Source organism: Somniosus microcephalus, chromosome 12 (genome assembly GCF_052327205.1).
Source record: "Somniosus microcephalus isolate GS21.2 chromosome 12, FLI_Smic_1.0, whole genome shotgun sequence".
NCBI lineage: Eukaryota > Metazoa > Chordata > Chondrichthyes > Squaliformes > Somniosidae > Somniosus > Somniosus microcephalus.
The window spans coordinates 199,127,069-199,147,165 of record NC_140998.1 but is presented as its reverse complement, the minus strand read 5'-3'; positions in this window follow the sequence as shown (position 1 = coordinate 199,147,165).

Here is a 20,097-nt window from a genome sequence, read left to right as displayed (position 1 = left end):
GGGGGGAAGAAGACAAGTGCGGGAAACCGCCATTTTGCCAGTAGGCGGGGAAGAAGACAAGCGCGGGAAACCGCCATTTTTGGGAAAAAAAAGAAAAAGTTAAAAAGTTAAAGAGAAATCCTGTTGTTTCGCAGAAAGATAGTGAGAGATAGTGAAGATGCCTAAGCATGGTAACATCAACAACTTCGATGCCGAGGTGGAAGATTGGGCCACGTACGTAGAACGTATCGAGATATATTGTGAGGCCAATAAAATAGAAGATGATGATAAAGCTATAACCTTGCTAAACTCGATGGGCGCGAAGACATACGGGTTATTGAAGCATCTTCTATCACCAGCTAAACCGGCGGATCAGACTTTCAATAATATTGTTGCTGTTCTGAAGGATCACTTGAACCCCACACCGCTGATGTTGGCGGAACGATTCAAATTTTATGCGAGAACGCAACGGAAAGAGGAAAGCAACGCGGAATACTTGGTTGAACTGCGTAGATTAGCGAAATACTGCCAGTTTGGAGGAAATCTGACAGAGGCATTGCGAGACAAGTTCGTGTGTGGGTTGTCGAAGGAAGGAACGCAAAAGCGACTGCTCGAAGAGAACGACCTTACACTTGAGAGGGCTGTTCTTATTGCAGCATCACACGAAGCCGCAGTGAAAGGAACTGCGGAAATGCAGCTAAAGGCAGCGGTACTCAGTGTGGATCAAATTACTTCGGGTACAACGAAATGTTATTGTTGTGGGAAGACAACACATGACCAGAACCAATGCTGGTTTAAAAACCAGGAATGTCGAAAATGTGGCAAACTGGGGCACATAGCTAAAGTATGCCGGTCAGGAAAGAAGACCAACAAACAAAAAAAGCCATCACCGGAAAAGTACAACAAAGTACACAAGGTGGCTGAGAAGAGTTCAGACGAACAGAATTCGGATTCAGACCCAAACGGCCAGGAACTGGGTAGTCTGAGAATTCACAATGTGAGTAAGGAAGCTGACCTACAAACTATCTGGGTCATGCTAAAAATAGCCGGAGTCCAAGTAAAAATGGAGTTGGACACTGGATCAGCCCTATCAGTCATAAATCAAAGGGATTACAACCGGCTATTCTCACATATACCCTTGAGAGATACCAAGTTCGTATTGCAGACATACATGGGGCATAAAGTATACCCCATGGGAAAGATAAGAGTCAAGGTGAGAGACAGGGGCAAAGAACACCCCGGAATGGACTTATACGTACTACCTGAGGGAGGACCACCACTTCTAGGACGGGAGTGGATCAAGAAAATAGACATGGAATGGCACTACCTAAAAGCAATAATGAGTGAGGACTCGGGGCAGACAATCAGCTCAGACTCTGAAACGGATGACGATAAGACCAGCCCAAGCATGAAAGACAAGTCTAAAATGAACTTGCTGACTAAGGTTGGTAGAACGAATGTGGGCATAAAGGCTTATGCTCCAGAGGAGAACAAAGTTTCAGAACAGAATTCCTCTGAACAACAACAACATAGTTTGACAGAGAATTCTGAGTCTGTTCAGTTTACAGACATATACATTACTGAGGAACACCGAGCTCGAACTCAAACTTATTTCAAATTACGACAGCAATTAGAGCAATTGAGTTGCCGTCTCGAACAAGAGATGAAAGCAATGAAAAAGTTCTATGACACCGAATGGGAGAATCTGGAAAGACAACAGAAGCAGCTGAGGGAGAAAAGGGAGCAGGAGCACACAAACCGTCTGCGAGAGGAGGCCAAACGAATCAAAGCTGATTCGGTTTATGAAGGTGCATACTCTAATCTGGTGGAACAAGATGTGCAGCAACTGAAGGCGCTTGTTAGCAGGTTGCAGGCAGAAAAGGCTGATTTGGTCGACATGACTTCCGAGCTCCTACTGAAGTTGGGTGCAGCATCACCGGACGATTCATTTGTGGAAATTCGAATGGTGGAGGCTGCGGATGATGGCAAAGTAGAAACAGCAAAGGAGCCCCAGGGCAAGTTTATAAATAGCCCTGCAGCTAATGGGAAACGGATGATGGCAGAAGAGTTAACAGTCAGCCAACTTCTTCATATGCTGAGGGACAGGACCCTGAAATGGGAAAAACTTGAACACGAGCCTCAATCTTCAAAGAAAAGGGGTTCGGAACTTGTGGTAAACCACTGTTTGTATTCCACTGTGTACATGCCTGGACATGCCTCGGCTGACTCCTCCCACAAGTCCTAGTATAAAGGTGACTGCTCCCCAGCCCTTTGTATTTCTGGACCGGTCGACCACTCGAGGCAGACCTTCATTCTTTTGTTAATAAAAGCCTTTAGTTACTCTCTTAACTCTCAGTATTTTATGAGTAATTGATAGCGCATCAATTTTATTAACAAAATTTTTATAATGGAGAAGATCCTCACACCAGCATGCCTGGACTTAGATCATCGGGAGGCGGACTCATCCAGCAAGTTTACTCACTGGCTTAAGTGTTTCGAAAAATTCCTGACCGCCTCCGCAGCAATCAAATCGGACGAGGACAAACTGGATGTCCTGACCTCCAAAGTGAACCACCGAGTGTACTCGGTCATCCAAGATGCGACCTCGTACGCGGACGCTATCAAGCTCCTCAAGGACCAGTACACGCGCCCAGTGAACGAAGTGTACGCCAGGCACCTTCTGGGGAGTCGTAAACAACAACCTGGGGAATCGACCGTGGAATACCTTCAGGCACTGTCTGTGCTTGGCCGGGCCTGTGGTTGTAAGGATGTAAAGGCCACCGCGTACACAGAGGAACTTATCCGGGACGCTTTTGTAGCGGGCCACAGATCCAATTACACCCGACAGCGACTGTTGGAGCAGAGTGACCTCGACCTCAACAAGGCCTCTGAACTCGCACTATCATTGGATGCAGCCTACCGGGGCATGGATGCCTACTCCTCTGCACCATGGACGCCGCGGGGAATGACAGCCTGGGACACGGTAGGACCGCCTCATAGCGCCGTGCCACCCCAGCCACACCCCAGCAATGGCCCAACTACCGCAGCAGTGTCCCAAGGCCAGACAGCAGTGCCCCAAGGCCAGAAATGCTACTTCTGTGGCCAGGCAAAACACCCCAGAGCGCGCTGCCCGGTGAAAAACGCGATCTGCTCAGGCTGCGGGAAGAAGGGACACTACGCTAATGTCTGCAGGGCCAAAGCCACCCCGAACCCCAGCAGCGCCGCATGTGGGCCATGCGGGCCGCCATCTTGGGCCTCCCCGGCCATGTGCGAACCACCGGTACAGCAACCATTTTGGATGCCTCCAGCCACATGGGGATCATGGACGCCGCCATCTTGGACGACAGCCGGAACGCAGCAGGCCCCCAACACCGCCTCATCTGATACCCGCAGCAACACACCGACCCCTACGCTGGCATCCATTACACTGGACCAAGCGAGACCGCACCAGCTGGCCAGTTCCACAATGGACATTAAGGTAAATGGCCACGATACAATCTGCCTTTTTGACTCTGGGAGCACGGAGAGATTCATCCACCCCAACACGGTGCGGCGTTGCTCTCTCCCAGTCCTGCCTGCGCACCAGCGGATTTCTATGGCCTCCGAGTCCCAGTCGGCGTACATCGGCGGCTACTGCGTAGTGACACTCATAGTAGACGGGACCGTATACGATCATTTTAAACTTCTGGTCCTGCCCGACCTCTGCGCTGCCGTCCTGCTGGGGTTAGATTTTCAGTGCCACCTTAAAAGTGTTACGATGGCGTACGGTGGACCCCTACCCCCACTCACAGTCCGCAGCCAGCAGCTCCCAAATTGCCCGCCGCGCACCAGGTGCAACCTCTCCACACTCAGAGTCACCCCCCCCCCACTGTTTGCTAACCTCACCCCCGACTGTAAGCCCATCGCCACAAAGAGCAGGCGATACAGTGCCGGGGACAGGGTTTTCATTAAAACCGAAGTGGAGTGGCTCCTGAAGGAAGGGATTATTGAGGGCAGCACCAGCCCCTGGCGAGCCCAGGTTGTGGTCGTTAAGACCGGCGAGAAGCAGCGCCTGGTCATCAACTACAGCCAGACAATAAATCGCTACACCCTGCTGGACGCCTACCCACTCCCCCGCATAGCTGATATGGTCAACCAGATCGCGCAGTACCGCGTCTTCTCGACCATTGACCTGAAATCAGCGTACCACCAGCTCCCTATCCGCCCTGAGGACTGCCAGTATACTGCCTTTGAGGCAAACGGCTGCCTCTACCACTTCCTTAGGGTTCCCTTTGGCGTCACCAACGGGGTCTCCGTCTTCCAAAGGGAGATGGACCGGATGGTAGATCAAAATGCGTTGCAGGCCACTTTCCCATATCTGGACAATGTGACCATCTGCGGCCGTGACTTGCAGGACCATGACGCAAACCTCGAAAAATTCCTCCGCACCGCCCAACTCCTGAACCTGACATATAACAAGGAGAAGTGCATATTCCGCACAAACCGCCTCGCCATCCTTGGCTGTGTTGTGGAACACGGAGTCATCGGCCCCGACCCCGACCGGATGCGTCCCCTTATGGAACTCCCGCTGCCCCACTGCCTCAAGGCCCTGAAGAGGTGCCTAGGGTTTTTCTCCTATTATGCCCAGTGGGTCCCCTACTATGCGAACAAGGCCCATCCGCTGATCAAGTCCACCTCTTTTCCCTTGGTGGCAGAGGCCCGCTTAGCCTTCCACCGTATCAAGGAAGACATTGCCAAAGCCACCATGCATGCAGTGGACGAATCCAACCCCTTCCAGGTGGAAAGCAACGCGTCCGACTTTGCCCTGGCCGCTACCCTCAATCAGGCGGGGAGACCCGTGGCCTTCTTTTCACGAACCCTCCAAGGCCCGGAGACCAGACACTCCGCTGTTGAGAAGGAGGCCCAGGCGATTGTGGAGGCTGTGCGTCATTGGAGGCACTATCTGGCCGGAAAACGATTTACCCTGCTCACTGACCAACGTTCAGTTGCTTTCATGTTTAACAACAAGCAGAGGGGCAAAATCAAAAATGACAAGATCTTGAGGTGGAGAATCGAACTTTCCACCTACAATTACGAGATCTTGTACCGGCCCGGGAAGCTCAATGAACCCCCGGATGCGCTATCGCGTGGCACCTGCGCCAGCGCGCAGATCGATAGACTGCGGGCCCTCCACAATGACCTCTGCCACCCGGGGGTCACCAGGTTCTTCCACTTCATCAAGGCCTGCAACCTGCCTTATTCTATTGAGGAGGTCAGGACCATGACCAGGAACTGCCAAGTCTGCGCTGAGTGCAAACCGCACTTTTATAGACCAGACAGAGCCCACCTGATAAAAGCCACTCGCCCCTTCGAGCGCCTGAGCGTTGATTTTAAAGGGCCTCTCCCCTCCTCCAACCGCAATGTGTACTTCCTCAATATTATTGATGAGTACTCCCGTTTCCCATTCGCCATCCCCTGCCCGGACATGACCAGTGCCACGGTCATTAAATGTCTGAATGACCTCTTCACCCTGTTCGGTTTCCCCAGCTATATCCATAGCGACCGGGGCTCATCGTTTATGAGTGACGAACTCCGTCAGTACCTCCTAACTAGGGGTATTGCCACAAGCAGGACCACCAGTTACAACCCCCGGGGGAACGGACAGGTGGAAAGAGAAAATGCGACAGTTTGGAAGGCCGCCCTGCTAGCCTTAAAGTCTAGGGGCCTTCCAACCTCCCGCTGGCAGGATGTGCTCCCCGATGCGTTCCACTCTATTCGGTCACTGCTCTGCACTGCCACTAACGCCACCCCTCATGAGAAAATGTTTGTCTTCCCAAGGAAGTCCACATCGGGGACATCGCTACCGCCATGGCTGACATCCCCAGGGCCTGTCCTACTGAGAAGGCACGTGAGGACCCATAAAATGGACCCCCTGGTCGAGAGGGTCGACCTCCTCCACGCCAACCCCCAGTATGCTTACATTGCATACCCGGACGGGCGGGAGGACACAGTCTCCATAAGAGACCTTGCACCCTCGGGGGCCGCAGTAACCCACTACTCACTACCACCCCCCCCCACGATCCGATATCCAGCCCCAGCAGACGGCAGGCCTGGGCCCCGCGACCCGCTCGACATCTACGAGGACGACACGCCTGTGCCACAGCCCACGCAGGACTCGACACCGGAAGCTCCACTACCCCTGCCGTCGCCACGCCGATCACAGCGGCAGACAAGACCTCCGGAGAGACTCCAATACACTAACTTTTAATACACTTCACCCCGCCGGACTCAATTTTAAACAAGGGGTGAATGTGGTAAACCACTGTTTGTATTCCACTGTGTACATGCCTGGACATGCCTCGACTGACTCCTCCCACAAGTCCTAGTATAAAGGTGACTGCTCCCCAGCCCTTTGTATTTCGGGACCGGTCGACCACTCAAGGCAGACCTTCATTCTTTTGTTAATAAAAGCCTTTAGTTACTCTCTTAACTCTCAGTCTTTTATGAGCAATTGATAGCGCATCAGAACTCTCAAAGGCTATTGAAATAGCTGAGGTGGCAACACAGACTGAGAAGACTGCAGCAGAGCCGCTCTTGGATGCCGAAAGTACGCTGCCTCACATCAATGCAGAACAACAGAATGCTGAAACAGCTACTTCAGTAGAGGGATTGAATGGTCCGATCAATCAATCTCCGAATGAAGTTGAAGTATTGAAATCACAAATGAGGTCATTAGTAAAAGACTTGCAGGAAGCCCAGAAAAAGTGGGATGAAGCTGAACGCATGATGAAGTCTCTTCAGGACAGATGTCGGGATTTAGAACAAAAGTCGGCTAACATTCAGCTGGGCAAGGAGGAAATAGAAGACCCTCCCGCTGGCTTAGCTCAGGGCGACACCGAATATTACCATGACCTGTTGAGCGACACCGAATATTACGAGGACCTGTTCTGCCCAGCTTGTGAGGAAAACTCCCAAAGTGCAGAAACCTTGATGAATCACAAAAAGTCTAAGGAACATCGGGAGATGGTGGCGCTACTACGGGAGGAACTGTGCAGGCAGCTGGCAGCTGACAATGGAGCCCCGAGAGTCTCCAAGAAGCAGAAAAGGAAAAGACGAAGCAGAAGATGATAACCATCTGAACCACAGAAAAGGAAAAGACGAAGCAGAAGATGATGATCATCTGGACCATCATCATCACTATTAGATCACGCACGGGGTCCCTGCGAACGGAGCCAAATCAGTTTGGAAGTAGAAAACATCCCAAGGTACTCAAGTTTTACAAGCCAACAATGCTGGTTCAGAAGGACGGAAGTTCAAGCTGTTAAGTCCAGTGAAGGACTATTGGATGAGTCACTCCAGCAACGTGAACCGACTACACCACGGGGAACTGCTGCACCACTGAGGCATTGTCAGGACCGAGTCAAGAAGCATGGAAGGCGCATCCACCGAGATTGAATCTGTGAACTGTTTCCCGCAGAGACTAAATCTATGAACTGTTTCCCGCAGAGACTGAATCTGTGAACTGTTTCCGCAGAGATTACATCTGTGAACTGTTTTAACATAAAGTTGGATATATGTTAGGAGGTTATGTTTAATGGGGAATAAGTATGTTGTAAGCTAAAAAGGGAGGATTGTAGTGTATGTAACTGTTCTACCTTTAAGAGAACTATTGTATGTAACCATCCACCTTTAAGAGAACTATTTTAGGTGTGGCACTACTTTAGCCTGGCTGCTGTATACTGTAATACCGACGGTGACCACACCGGTATATAAGTGCTGTGGCAGAATTTATTGGGCAGATTCGCCCTGACCTTCGAATAGTAAAGTCCTGTTTAAGTTACTCTTGTAGTCTGTGTATTACTTCGCTATACAACCCACAGACTTTACAGTCTGGACAACAGTAACCAGCTGGGATACTGCCAATCATGTCCCACCTAGATATTGTGTTAAATGTTAATTAAAAACAGACAGTTGTGGGAAAGTGAGTTGGCGGGTGAAAGGGGAAGGTTGAGTTAACAGAGAGAGGGGAGGAGAGAAGGTGAAGTTGGGATGTTCAGGGCTAATTATCACTGGAGCAGTTCTACTCCCCCTTTAGACTTTCTAAATTCTTCTCACCGTTTGAGATTTACATCATCCAACACTTTCACCTCTCCACCATCTACAAGGCACAAGTCCGGAGTGTGATGGAATACTCTCCACTGGCCTGGATGAGTGCAGCTCCAACAACACTTGATAAGCCCCACGCCATCCAGTACAAAGCCGTTCATGTGATCGGCAGCCCATCCACCACCTTAAACATTCACTCCCTCCACCACCGGCACACCGTGGCTGCAGTGTGAACCATCTACAAGATGCACTGCAGCAACTCGCCAAGGCTCCTTCGGCAGCACCTCCCAAACCCACGACCTCCACCACCTAGAAGAACAAGGGTATCAATTGAATGCGAAACCCACCACCCGCAACTTTTCCTCGAATTCATACATCATCCTGACTTGGACATATATCGGCCGTTCCTTCACCGCCGCTGGATTAAAATCCTGGAACCCCCTCCCGAACAGAACTGTGGGGGTGGGCAATAAATGCTGGCCCTGCCAGTGACACCCATGTCCTGGGAATAAATAAAAAATGCGCACTGCAGGATCAGGATCCTCCTTCGGGACTGCCGCTATATCTGTGTGTCCTCACTGTAGGGGGGATTGACTGTGAACCCAAGACGGTCCCACTGATCTGTACGGGTGACTCTATTCATTATCAAGAATCCAGACTGAAGAGTCAAGACTCAGAGTGCAGGACAACACCAAGTTTGAAACAAGCAGGTGAAGTAACTCATGAAATAGTGAGTCGGAGACACACAAGCGTAGTTTGAAGGGAGGACTAAGGGAGGTGAAGAGCACCACAGTTTGAGACCTTGTGAAAGATTGAGTTAGACTAGGAGATTAAAAAGTAAGACTTGCATTTCTATAGCGCCTTTCACGACCACCAGACGTCCCAAAGTGCTTTACAGCCGATGAAGTGCTTTTTTGAAGTGGAGTCACTGTCATAATGTAGGAATTGCGGCAGCCAATTTGCGCACAGCAAGCTCCCACAAACCGTAATGTGATAATGACCAGATAAACTGTTTTACTGATGTTGACTGAGGGATAAATAATGGCCAGGATGCCAGATATATTAATCCCCTGTTTTTCTTCAAAATAGTGCCATGGGATCTTTTACGTCCACCTGAGAGAGCAGACTGGGCCTCGGTTTACTGTCTCATCCAAAAGACTGCCCTTCTGACAGTGCAGCACTCCCTCCGTACTGCACTGGAGTGTCAACCTGAAATATGGCCTTAGACTGGGACTTGAACCGATGACCTTCTGACTCAGAGACCAGAGTGCTATCCACTGAGCCACAGTGTACAGCATTAAAGGTGCATTGCAGGGGTTGCTCTTGATTTTCACTAAACGTTCCTGCCAATTCGCTCAGTCGCTATCGGTTTTGCCGAAAGTCGTGGTTTCGAGCCCTACTCCAGGACCTGAGCAGATAATCTCGACAGAAACTTCAGCGGAGTACGGAGGCCGGGACACACGGTCATTGATCAAATGAGACATTCACCCGAGAACCATTCATTGCTACAACCAACAGAATCATAGGAAATGATGGCACAGGAGGAGGCCATTCGGCCCATCGTGTCTGTGCCGGCTGTGGATCCAGGCTGGCACTCCAGTACTTAGGGAGAGCTGCACTGTCGTAAGGGCTGTCTTTTGGATGAGACATTAAACCGAGGACCTGTCTGCCCTCTTTGGTGAATGTAAAAGATCTTGCCATGGAGGGAGTGCAGCGAAGATTCACCAGACTGATACCTGCGATGGCAGGAATCACGTATGAAGAGAGATTGGGTCGATTAGGCTTATATTCGCAACAGTTTAGAAGAATGAGAGGGGATCTCATTGAAACTTATAAAATTCTAACAGGACTAGACAGACTAGATGCAGGAAGGATGTTCCCGATGGCGGGGGAGTCCAGAACCAGGGGTCACAGTCTAAGGATAAGGGTTAAGCCATTTAGGACTGAGATGAGGAGGAATTTCTTCACCCAGAGAGTGGTGAACCTGTGGAATTCTCTACCACAGAAGACAGTTGAGGCCAATTCATTAAATATATTCAAGAAGGAGTTAGATATATTTCTTAAGGCTAAAGGGATCAAGGGATGTGGGGAGAAAGCAGGGACAGGGTACTGAATTTGGATGATCAGCCATGATCTCATTGAATGGCGGAACAGGCTCGAGGGGCCGAGTGGCCTACTCCTGCTCCTATTTTCTATGTTTTTATCTCACGGCCACTATTTCAAAGAGCAGGAGAGCTCTCTCTGGTGTCCTGGCCCAATATTTTTCCCTCAACTAACATCACTAAAATCAGATCATCTGGTCATTGTCCCATTGCTGTTTGTAGGAGCTTGCTGTGCACAAATTGGCTGCCACGTTTCCTACATTACAATAGTGACTACACTTCAAAAAAGCTTAATTGGCTGTAAGGCGCTTTGGGACATTCTGAGGTTGTTAGGGAGGCGCTATAGAAATCATCTTCTTTGAACTGAATTGAGAATCGGGAGGGATGTATATGGAGCGTTCAGTTCTAAATCACCCGAAGTTAAAATCCGCCCCTGCCATTCTCTCCGGGAATCGCATTGTGGAATTGAGATATAAAATGCTGTTTATTCTCATAAATAAATCTGTTTGAAACCAACCTGAACCTGGGTCTAGTTGTGTGACACGCTGGCGATGGTGGGACCCAACCCGCGTGGAGAATTGATCCTCCGATTTATCGCTGTCCTGATTTTCGAGGGTGGGGGGATGGGTCTCAATTTAGGTGGCTGGAGATCCCGCAGGCAATGGGCGGACGCCTCATTACTATCTGTGAATCAGGGGTCAGCAACGCAGTTAGGACCCCGACCCCATTTCCATCTACGCATCCTCTTGCTGCTGCCAGTTCCTGATCCCGCCCGCAAACCAAAATATATTCCTGTGCTCACACTTGCTAAAGAGGAGGGGTCCATATTAATAATTTGCTTCCTCAAATTAATAGGAACTTAGGAATGGGAGGAGGCCATTCAGCCCCTCGAGCCTGTTCTGCCATTCAATTAGATCATGGCTGATCTGTAGCTTAACTCCATCTACCTGCCTTGGTTCCATATCCCTTAATACCCTTACCCAACAAAAATCTATCAATCTCAGTTTTGACGTTTCCAGTTGACTACCAGCATCCACAGCTTTTATGGGGAGAGAGTTCCAGATTTCCACTAATCTTTAAGGCCCAGAAATTCGGGTCTCCACGGGTGAGTACGCACGGGGTACTCACCCGTAGGCCCAACGGAAGTGCCGGTTTCTTGCATGCACTGCGCATGCGCGGGATACCGGAACTTCCGTTCCCCTGAAAGAAGGGGTTCAGAGGTCGAACGCGTGCGCGGGAGAGGCAGCGCGTGCGCATCGAACTTATATTTTTATTGCGGGTTTCTCCAGGAGGGTAAGTCTCCAGGAGTTACACATGTAAAAAGCAGACACAAGGCCTGCTTTTAACAAGGTAAGTGGTGATTTAATTAAAATTAAAATATTTTTTCCACAGGTTTATTATTTTTAAATACTTTAAAGTAAGGTAAGTTTATTTTTAGCCCCGTTAGAAAAAGTAATTAATCTTTTCAAAAATCTAAACTATTGTTTAAAATATTTATTTTATGTAATTTATAGTTATTTTAAAAATGTGATTTTTTAAAATTTATTTGAAGTTTTAGTGATGTTTTGGGGCTTATAGTATTTATAGTTTTGACAGCTCTTCCTGTCAATTTTATGAATCGGCATTTCCCTGCTACCATTGGTTCTCCATGGCCCACGTGATCCCAGGGGACGCTTCGAACTAACTGCACCCCTGGGATACATAAGCACTGCGCGCCGGCAGCTGGAGGAGGCCCAGGATCGGAATCCCACGCGAGCCCACAGCTCAACGGCTGGCGCGCTAGGTAAGTGCAGGTCGGGGGCTTGCACCCGTGGGAAGCCTCCGACCCGAATTTCTGGGCCAAGAAGTGCTTCTTGATATCACCCCTGAACGGGCTAGTTCTAATTTTAAGGCTTTGTCCTCTTGTTCTGGACTCCCCCCACCAGAGGAAATAGTTTTTCTCTATCTACCCTATCAACTCCTTTAATCTAATACACCTCAACTAGCTCACCCCTTAATCTTCTATACTCGCGCTTAATAAAGGGATCATTAAAAGGAACAATAAGCTTCTTATACATTGACTATCAGGTGTCACAGATTTATTACATGTACAGCTACTTAAACTTACAGTTAAAACTTACGACCACACTTAGAATCATAGAAATTTTCAGCACAGAAGGAGGCCATTCGGCCCATCGTTTCCACACCAGCCAAAAGAGAGCTCTCCAGCCTAATCCCACTTTCCACCTCTTGGTCCATAGCACTTCAAGTGCTTATCCAAGAACTTTTTAAATGCGATGAGGGTTTCTGCCTCTACCACCCTTTCAGGCAGTGAGTTCCTGACCCCCACCACCCTCTGGGTGAAAAAAGTTCACCTCAACTCTCCTCTAATCCTTCTACCAAATGCTTTAAATCGTGATGATAGATCTGAGCTCAGTATCTTAGGTTTTTATGGAACCAAAAAATTCATTACAAACTGCAAGTTTTATAAGATAGTGTAGCGATTCGTGTGCATCGCCACTAAATAATCGAGTTCGACTTCGACGAACTATAAATAAGTTGTTTATTTACAGGAACAGGTTAAATACAACAGGTAAGGTAGCAGGTAAGATGGCTGACTGTAGGAGCACCGTGGTGTATTTCTTTCCCCAGTGGGGATGCCACGAGGACTGACTAGAAGTTTCCGAGCTCAACTGCTAGCAGGTTCCGAGCTCAACTGCCAGCAGGTTCCAAGCTCTGACGTCATGACGTCATCACGCAGAGTACAGGAATGAAGCCTGAGTGCAGTAACAGATACATTTAAAGGTAAGTTAAAGGGAATTATGTATCTCAATGTAAGGGACAACCGGTGGTACCGCCACATAGGCCCCCCCAGAATTCACTTTAACGAAAGTCCAAGGATGAGATGGTCTGACGAGCTGGTGGTCACGGCAGTCGTGCTGTCTCGACTTGGTAGGCGAGGTCTGAAGATGCTGCTCATGAGCGGATCCTTACGCGCGTCGTGGCGAATAGAGTGTATCCGTCAGGCAAAGGACCGTGGAGACGTGCGAAACAGCAGGCCTTGTCAGAGTGACGGGCAAGTCGGGCAGACGCGGGCGATGACTCTGTTGATGTTGGAACAAGTCCTTGTTCTGACAAAATCTGCAGGAACACCAACGGACGATCCAGAAGGACTTGACTGGCGAGGTTGGTGAACTCGCCGACAGGTGAGCGAAACCTTCAGGAGGCTGGAACACGCGGAACGGTGCGTGCCATAGTGCTACGACGTTAACACAATAGAGGGTGAAGAGTTACTGCGTTGATCAGTGATCGGTGAGGCCAGCAACTTTCACGTGGCTGATCGTGGCTGCAGGATGCCCGTTGGACCTGTCCTCGATGTGTGCAGCATCAGTAGAGGTTTGCGTTTGTCAAAGGGAAAACTGGAGAAAGGGCGGCAACGGTCCGGGTTGTTGTTGCTTTCAGGAGGGGTCAACTCTGCCTGGAGGGCGGCAACACTTGTAACTGTTGTAGATTTAGGAGAAAAGCCGTGAGGGCGGCAACGCTTTTCGTTCGCGCCGAAACATGTAGTAGGTAACACAACCAGCAGGATGACAGGCTGGTGCGTCGTCAGCGGTGAAGGAGTCTTCATCTTTCACGAGGGATAGGTCCTCGTGGTTCGCGAGGGATGGGTCCTCGTGCGCGAGGAGTGCATCCTCGTGTTTCATGGGGGCGAGTCCTCGTGGTATCCCCGCAGGGCGCGCTCCGATTTTGTGGGCGCGAACATGCTGTACCCCGTGCTTGGAGAGATGCATACTTGCTGTTGCTTTGGACGTAGAGGCGGACGATCCGTGTGGCGGTAGGAAAGACGAGTACGGGGACCGTAAGCAAGTGCGTGGTCGGCGCCGCATCGATGTTCTCATCGAACGGGGCTTCTACCTTTATAAAGCACGAGGGAGACTGTGGCTCCCTGGATTGCGGTAGCGACAGCAAAACGGCTGGTGCTTCCATGGCGTGCTTCTTTTGTGAAAATTGCTCACAAAAAAACGGGATCCGGTTGAGTTTTGTCCGTGTCAAACGGGATCTGCTCCAGGCTGCGCTTACCTTGCGAATACGTTCGCAAAGACAGCGTCACCTTTGGAGGAATCAGTGTTAGGCAGTTGCTGTTCCGTGGTTGTTCGTCGGTTGTGCGTCTGTCGTCTTGTGGGAAGACGAGGTTCAGGCTACGCGTTGCTACCGTGAAAATCGTTCACGGATACGGGGTCATCAATTGTAGTGTTGGAATTGATGAGTTCCCGTACTCACATCGTTAGGTCACCAATGTAGCGATTCGTGTGCATCGCCACTAAATAATCGAGTTCGACTTCGACGAACTATAAATAAGTTGTTTATTTACAGGAACAGGTTAAATACAACAGGTAAGGTAGCAGGTAAGATGGCTGACTGTAGGAGCACCGTGGTGTAGGTCTTTCCCCAGCGGGGACGCCACGAGGACTGACTAGAAGTTTCCGAGCTCAACTGCTAGCAGGTTCCGAGCTCAACTGCTAGCAGGTTCCGAGCTCAACTGCCAGCAGGTTCCGAACTCTGATGTCATGATGTCATCACGCAGAGTACAGGAATGAAGCCTGAGTGCAGTAACAGATACATTTAAAGGTAAGTTAAAGGGAATTATGTATCTCAATGTAAGGGACAACCGGTGGTACCGCCACAATAGCAAATCCTCCGATTAGGCACTTTGCAGCCTTCCGGACTCAATATCGAGTTCAACAATTTCAGATCATAACCTCGGCCCCTATTACATTTTTACTTACATTTTTTTCCACCCCTTTGTTTTGGGTCTTCCCTTCCCCACCCCCCTTTCCTTTTTTTTTCTCTCTCCCACATGGCAGCTGTTTCTCATCCTGCCAGTAAACTTCACACCCAATCTCAGCTGTCTTTTGTCTCCACTGTCCTATTACCATCTTGTCTGGTTTTGAATACCTCTTAATGTCTCTTTTACTTCTTTTATTCTATCGCAGCTCTGCCTTCGATCTATTTCATTTCCTTTCCAGTTTTGAAAAAGGGTTTCGACCCGAAACGTCAACTCTAATTTCTCTCCACGGATGTTGCCTGGCCTGTTGAGTTTTTCCAGCATTTTCTGTTGTTATTTTGCAAGTTTTATAAATTCCTCTCACTTACTCCGTGTGACAATCCACACAATTCTGCATTACATCATTATCTAAAAATTAAAATACAACTCCATATAAGGAGAATTTAATTGACTTGTCCATTATCAATAACTGTAGCGTTAACAATTTCTTTTTACATCGACCGGAACAGCCAAGTTTTTTTAATTAATTCTCGGGATGCAGGCGTTGCTGGCAAGGCCGGCATTTATTGCCCATCCCTAATTGCCCTCGAGAAGGTGGTGGTGAGCTGTCTTCTTGAACCGCTGCAGTCCGTGAGGTGAAGGGCTTTTTTTCGAAGCGGTTTGGTACAACTGAGTGGCTAGCTCGGCCATTTCAGAGGGCAGATAAGAGAAAAGCACATTGCTGTGGGTGTGGAGTCACATACAGGCCAGATTTCCTTCCCTGAGAGGCATTGGTGAACCAGATGGGTTTTTATGGCAATCCGGTAGTTCCATGGTCACTAGCTTTTTATTTACTTAAGTAACAGAGTTTAAATTTTACAGCTTTCGTGGTGGGATTTAAACTCATGTTTCTGGACGACTAGCTCAGTAACATAGACACTACGCTACCGTACCCGTAATGAAACTTGTAAATATAAGTATGCCTTTGATTCTTTACCATTTTGTACTAATCAATCTCCTGCTTCTATAGAAGCTTCAATTAAAAAGTATACCCAGAGGTTTTCCTTTGCAGAACCACCTGTTATCCCTGCACTTGTTATCAACGAATGAAAGTTCTCTGAAATATATGAATCAGTGTGCACTAGCATGTCTTTCATTTGGGGAGACCAAACGCAGATTGGGTGATCGCTTTGCGGAACACCTCCGTTCAGTCCGTAAGGATAACCCCGAGCTTCCGGTCGTCTGTCATTTTAATTCACCACCCCATTCCCACTCAGACCTCACCGTACTCGGGCTCTTGCATTGATCCGCGGAAGCTTAGCGTAAGTTCGAGGAACAGCACCTCATCTTCCAATTAGGCACTTTACAGCCTTCCGGACTCAATATCGAGTTCAACAATTTCAGATCATAACCTCGGCCCCCATTACATTTTTACTTTTATTTTTTATCCACACCTTTGTTTTGGCCCTTTCCCCCCCCCCTTTTTTTTTCTCTCTCCCACATGGCAGCTGTCTCCCATTCTGCCAGCACATTTCACACCTAATCTAGAGCCGTCTTTTGTCTCCACTAGTCCTATCACCATCTCGTCTCGTTTTGAATACCTCTTAATGTCTCTTCACTTCTCTTTTGTTCTCTCCCAGCCCCCATACTGGCCTTTTAATCTATTTCATTTCCTGTGCTTCTTTAGTCTTGACAAAGGGTTTATCCAAATCGTTGACTCTATTTTCTCTCCACGGATGTTGCCTGGCCTGCTGAGTTTTTCCAGCATTTTCTGTTGTTATTTCAATACAGTATAACATCAGTATAAGTCAGGACGGTCTGATTAACCTTTTCCTGACACATTTATATAGAGTCATATATAGTGTTACATAGAGTCATATATAGAGTCATATAGAGTTATAACGGCACAGAAGGAGGCCATTCGGCTCATCGAGTCCGCGCCGGCTCTCTGTAGAGCAATCCAGTCAGTTCCATTCCCCCACTCTATCCCCGTAGCCCTGCAAGTTTATTTCCCTCAAGTGCCTATCCAGTCTCCCCTTGAAAACATTGAGGGGAAAAATTCGGTATCACCCCATTTGGGGCGCCGTTATCAGCCGTGCGCAAAGTTCAGCGCCTGGCGCTAATTATCGCCTCTGACAGCAAACTTGGCTTTTATCGCCCCTGGAGGTGATTGGAGCGCTAAATCAGGCGCTTCACACCTGTCTTAAGGTGCAAACGCCGAGGAGTGAGGCGCTTCCTCAGAGTGCTGGCGAAGCAAGGAAGAGCAAATCAAAATAAACCTGCAAAGTGCTGCTCAGTACTCAAAACCCCTCCACACAGCGTTGAATCTCTCCAGAAGTCTCTCTCTCTCTCTCTCAGACTGCGTGGTGCAAAAATGTCACTGACAAAAAAAGGCAGGAAGCGGTCGCCTTCCCTAGTCACACTCCCCAATCGCTTTCTGACAGCATAATGCTCCCCTCAACCTGTCGTTGCTAGTGGCAGGCGGTAAGGCAGGGGGTGCCACTCAATATCCGGTCCGGGGTGCTACCAGGGCATTGCGCACTCGACTGACGTCATGATCTGCCGGCGCAGGAGATCGTGGCGGTAGTGTTTAGTGCCGCCGCAAAGTGTCTAGTTAATTTCGCGAGCGGCGCAAACATCGCCGTGCCCGGGCGCTAGTTGCTTTGCGCCCCAATTGGCGCCCTCTTAAGGAGCTAACGGGAGGCGCAAACAACTGAATTTTTCCCCCTGAGTGTCTCCGCTTCTACCATTTCCGTCGGCAGCGAGTTCCAGGTCATCACCACTCGCTGCGTAAAAAAGTTTTTCCTCACGTCCCCCCTGTATCTCTTGCCCAAAACCTTAAATCTGTGTCCCCTAGTCTTTGTACCATCAACTAGTGGGAACAGCCTTACCCCGTCTAGCCTACCCAAACCAGTCAGAATCTTGTACACCTCTATCAAATCACCCCTCAACCGCTCTAATGAAACAAACCCAGCTTCTCCAACCTGTCCTTGTAGCTAAGATCCCCGGAACCATTCTGGTAAATCTCCTCTGCACCCTCTCAAGGGCCTTCACATCCTTTATAATGGAAACTGCCAGTGTAAACGCGTCACGCCACAATTACACCCTCCGACCAGTGGAGGTGCTGCAGCACCACCACGGGCAGAAGAATTCAATTACAAAGTGACAGGTTTATATTATAAAAGTAGACAGGGGAATTTATAATGGAAATGTATTAAAACAAATAAGGACAGAAAGTATGACTTTAAAATGGGAGCTGAATTATAACTGTGCATCCTGGACTTTAACCCTTTTTCACCTGAAGGTTATTGATCCCAAATTAGCCTACCTGTAATTTTGTTTCGATTGGATTCGCTGCACACAAGTTATTCTTCCTTTGCTGTTTGCACTTTAACCCCATTATGCTCTTTTACCCAGCATTCACCCTGTTCATTCAGGGTTTCAAAGTCCATTCCTTTATCCATCTCACAGTTCCTTGGGCAAAAACATTTTTTTTAAATTCATTCCTGGGATGTGGGCATCACTGACATGGCCAAGATTTATCGCCCATCCCTAATTGCCCCTGAGAAAGTGGTGGTGAGCTGCCTTCCTGAACCGCTGCAGTCCATATATTCTTAGTACAGGAAACTCTTTTTTATCCGGCACCGACGGGACTGGCGTGGTGCCGGTTTATCAAAAAGTCCGGATTACAGAGAGGTATAGTTAAAAGGTACGAGAGCTCCGTACACAGCAACAAATCCAGGCTTCCCTGTTGCTTAGCAACATGTGCAGGAAATCCGGCCACAGACCAAGCGTCCCTGTTGCTTAGCAACAGGTGCACGAACCCCAGCTACACAGCCACAGATCCAGGAACTGCCACTAATATGAAGTAAAACTTACCTGAACCTACTCCTGCATTTTGCCGGTAAATCGAGAGTTTCCTGTATATTTCTTTGTCGTTGGTTTGGTACAAATCAGTGGCTTGCTAGGCCATTTCAGAGGGCAGTGGAGAGTCAACCACATTGCTGTGGGCCTGGAGCCACATTATTGGCCAGGTAAGGACGGCAGAATTCCTTCCCTAAAAGACATTAATGAACCAGATGGGTTTTTACGACAATCCAGTAGTTTTAATTTAAATCCCTGCTAGTGGTGGGATTTGAACTCATGTTTCCAGATCATCTTGCGATTCGGCACTTTACAGCCTTCCGGACTCAACATCGAGTTCAACAATTTCAGATCATAACCTCGGCCCCTATCATATTTTTATATACTTTTTTATCCACACTTTTGGTTTGTGCCTTTTCCTTTTTTTCTCTCTCCCACATGGCAGCTGTCTCTCATTCTGCCAGCATATTTCACACTTCATCTCGAGCCATCCTTTGTCTCTTTACCTGCCCTATTACCATCTCGTCTCGCCTTGACTATCTCTTAATGTCTCTTCACCTCCCACAGACCTTCCCTTTTGTTCTTTCATCCCCTCCCCCATTTCCCAGCCCCCTAACTTGCTTTTTAATCCGTTTCATTTCCTGCTTTTTTCTCAGTTCTGACGAAGGGTCTTCGACCCGAAACATTGACTCTGTTTCTCTCTTCATGGATTTTGCCTGGCCTGCTGAGTTTTTCCAGCATTTTCTGTTGTTATCTCCAGATCATTAGTCCAGTAACATACCCACCATGCTACCGTACCCCATTGCCCTGACAGTTTCCACTCCATAGGCCTTACTTAGTCCTCCTGAAGACCAGGCACCAAACAGTCCTTCTCAAGAAGCTCGAAATCCTTCACAAGGGCGTATGATTGTTACAAATCCCTACCCCGGATCCGTTATTATACAAGTAAATTTGAGGCAGTATGAATAAACTCCCATAAAAATAAGATGCTCAGGCTGCTTAAGGGAGCGAATGTTGCCACTGAACCAGAGAGGGTCTCTACAGCAGACCTAAATTCATAATTTCCTTCTTCCAGATTTCTATCTAAAACTGACTCATTTAAAAACATATTTCTCTGCGTCCTCCCAAGTCTGCTCTCCAATTATTCTAAATAGTTTTGACTTTTCTTCAGTGATTCCACTTACCACATCCCTTTTCACATATCAAATATACTCAGGCCCAACTCCCCATGAGCAACGACAAGACAGATCGACTAATCACATATTAAAAATATTACATCTGGGTGCACTTCCTGTCTGCAAAACCTTGCTGCCTGTTATCACA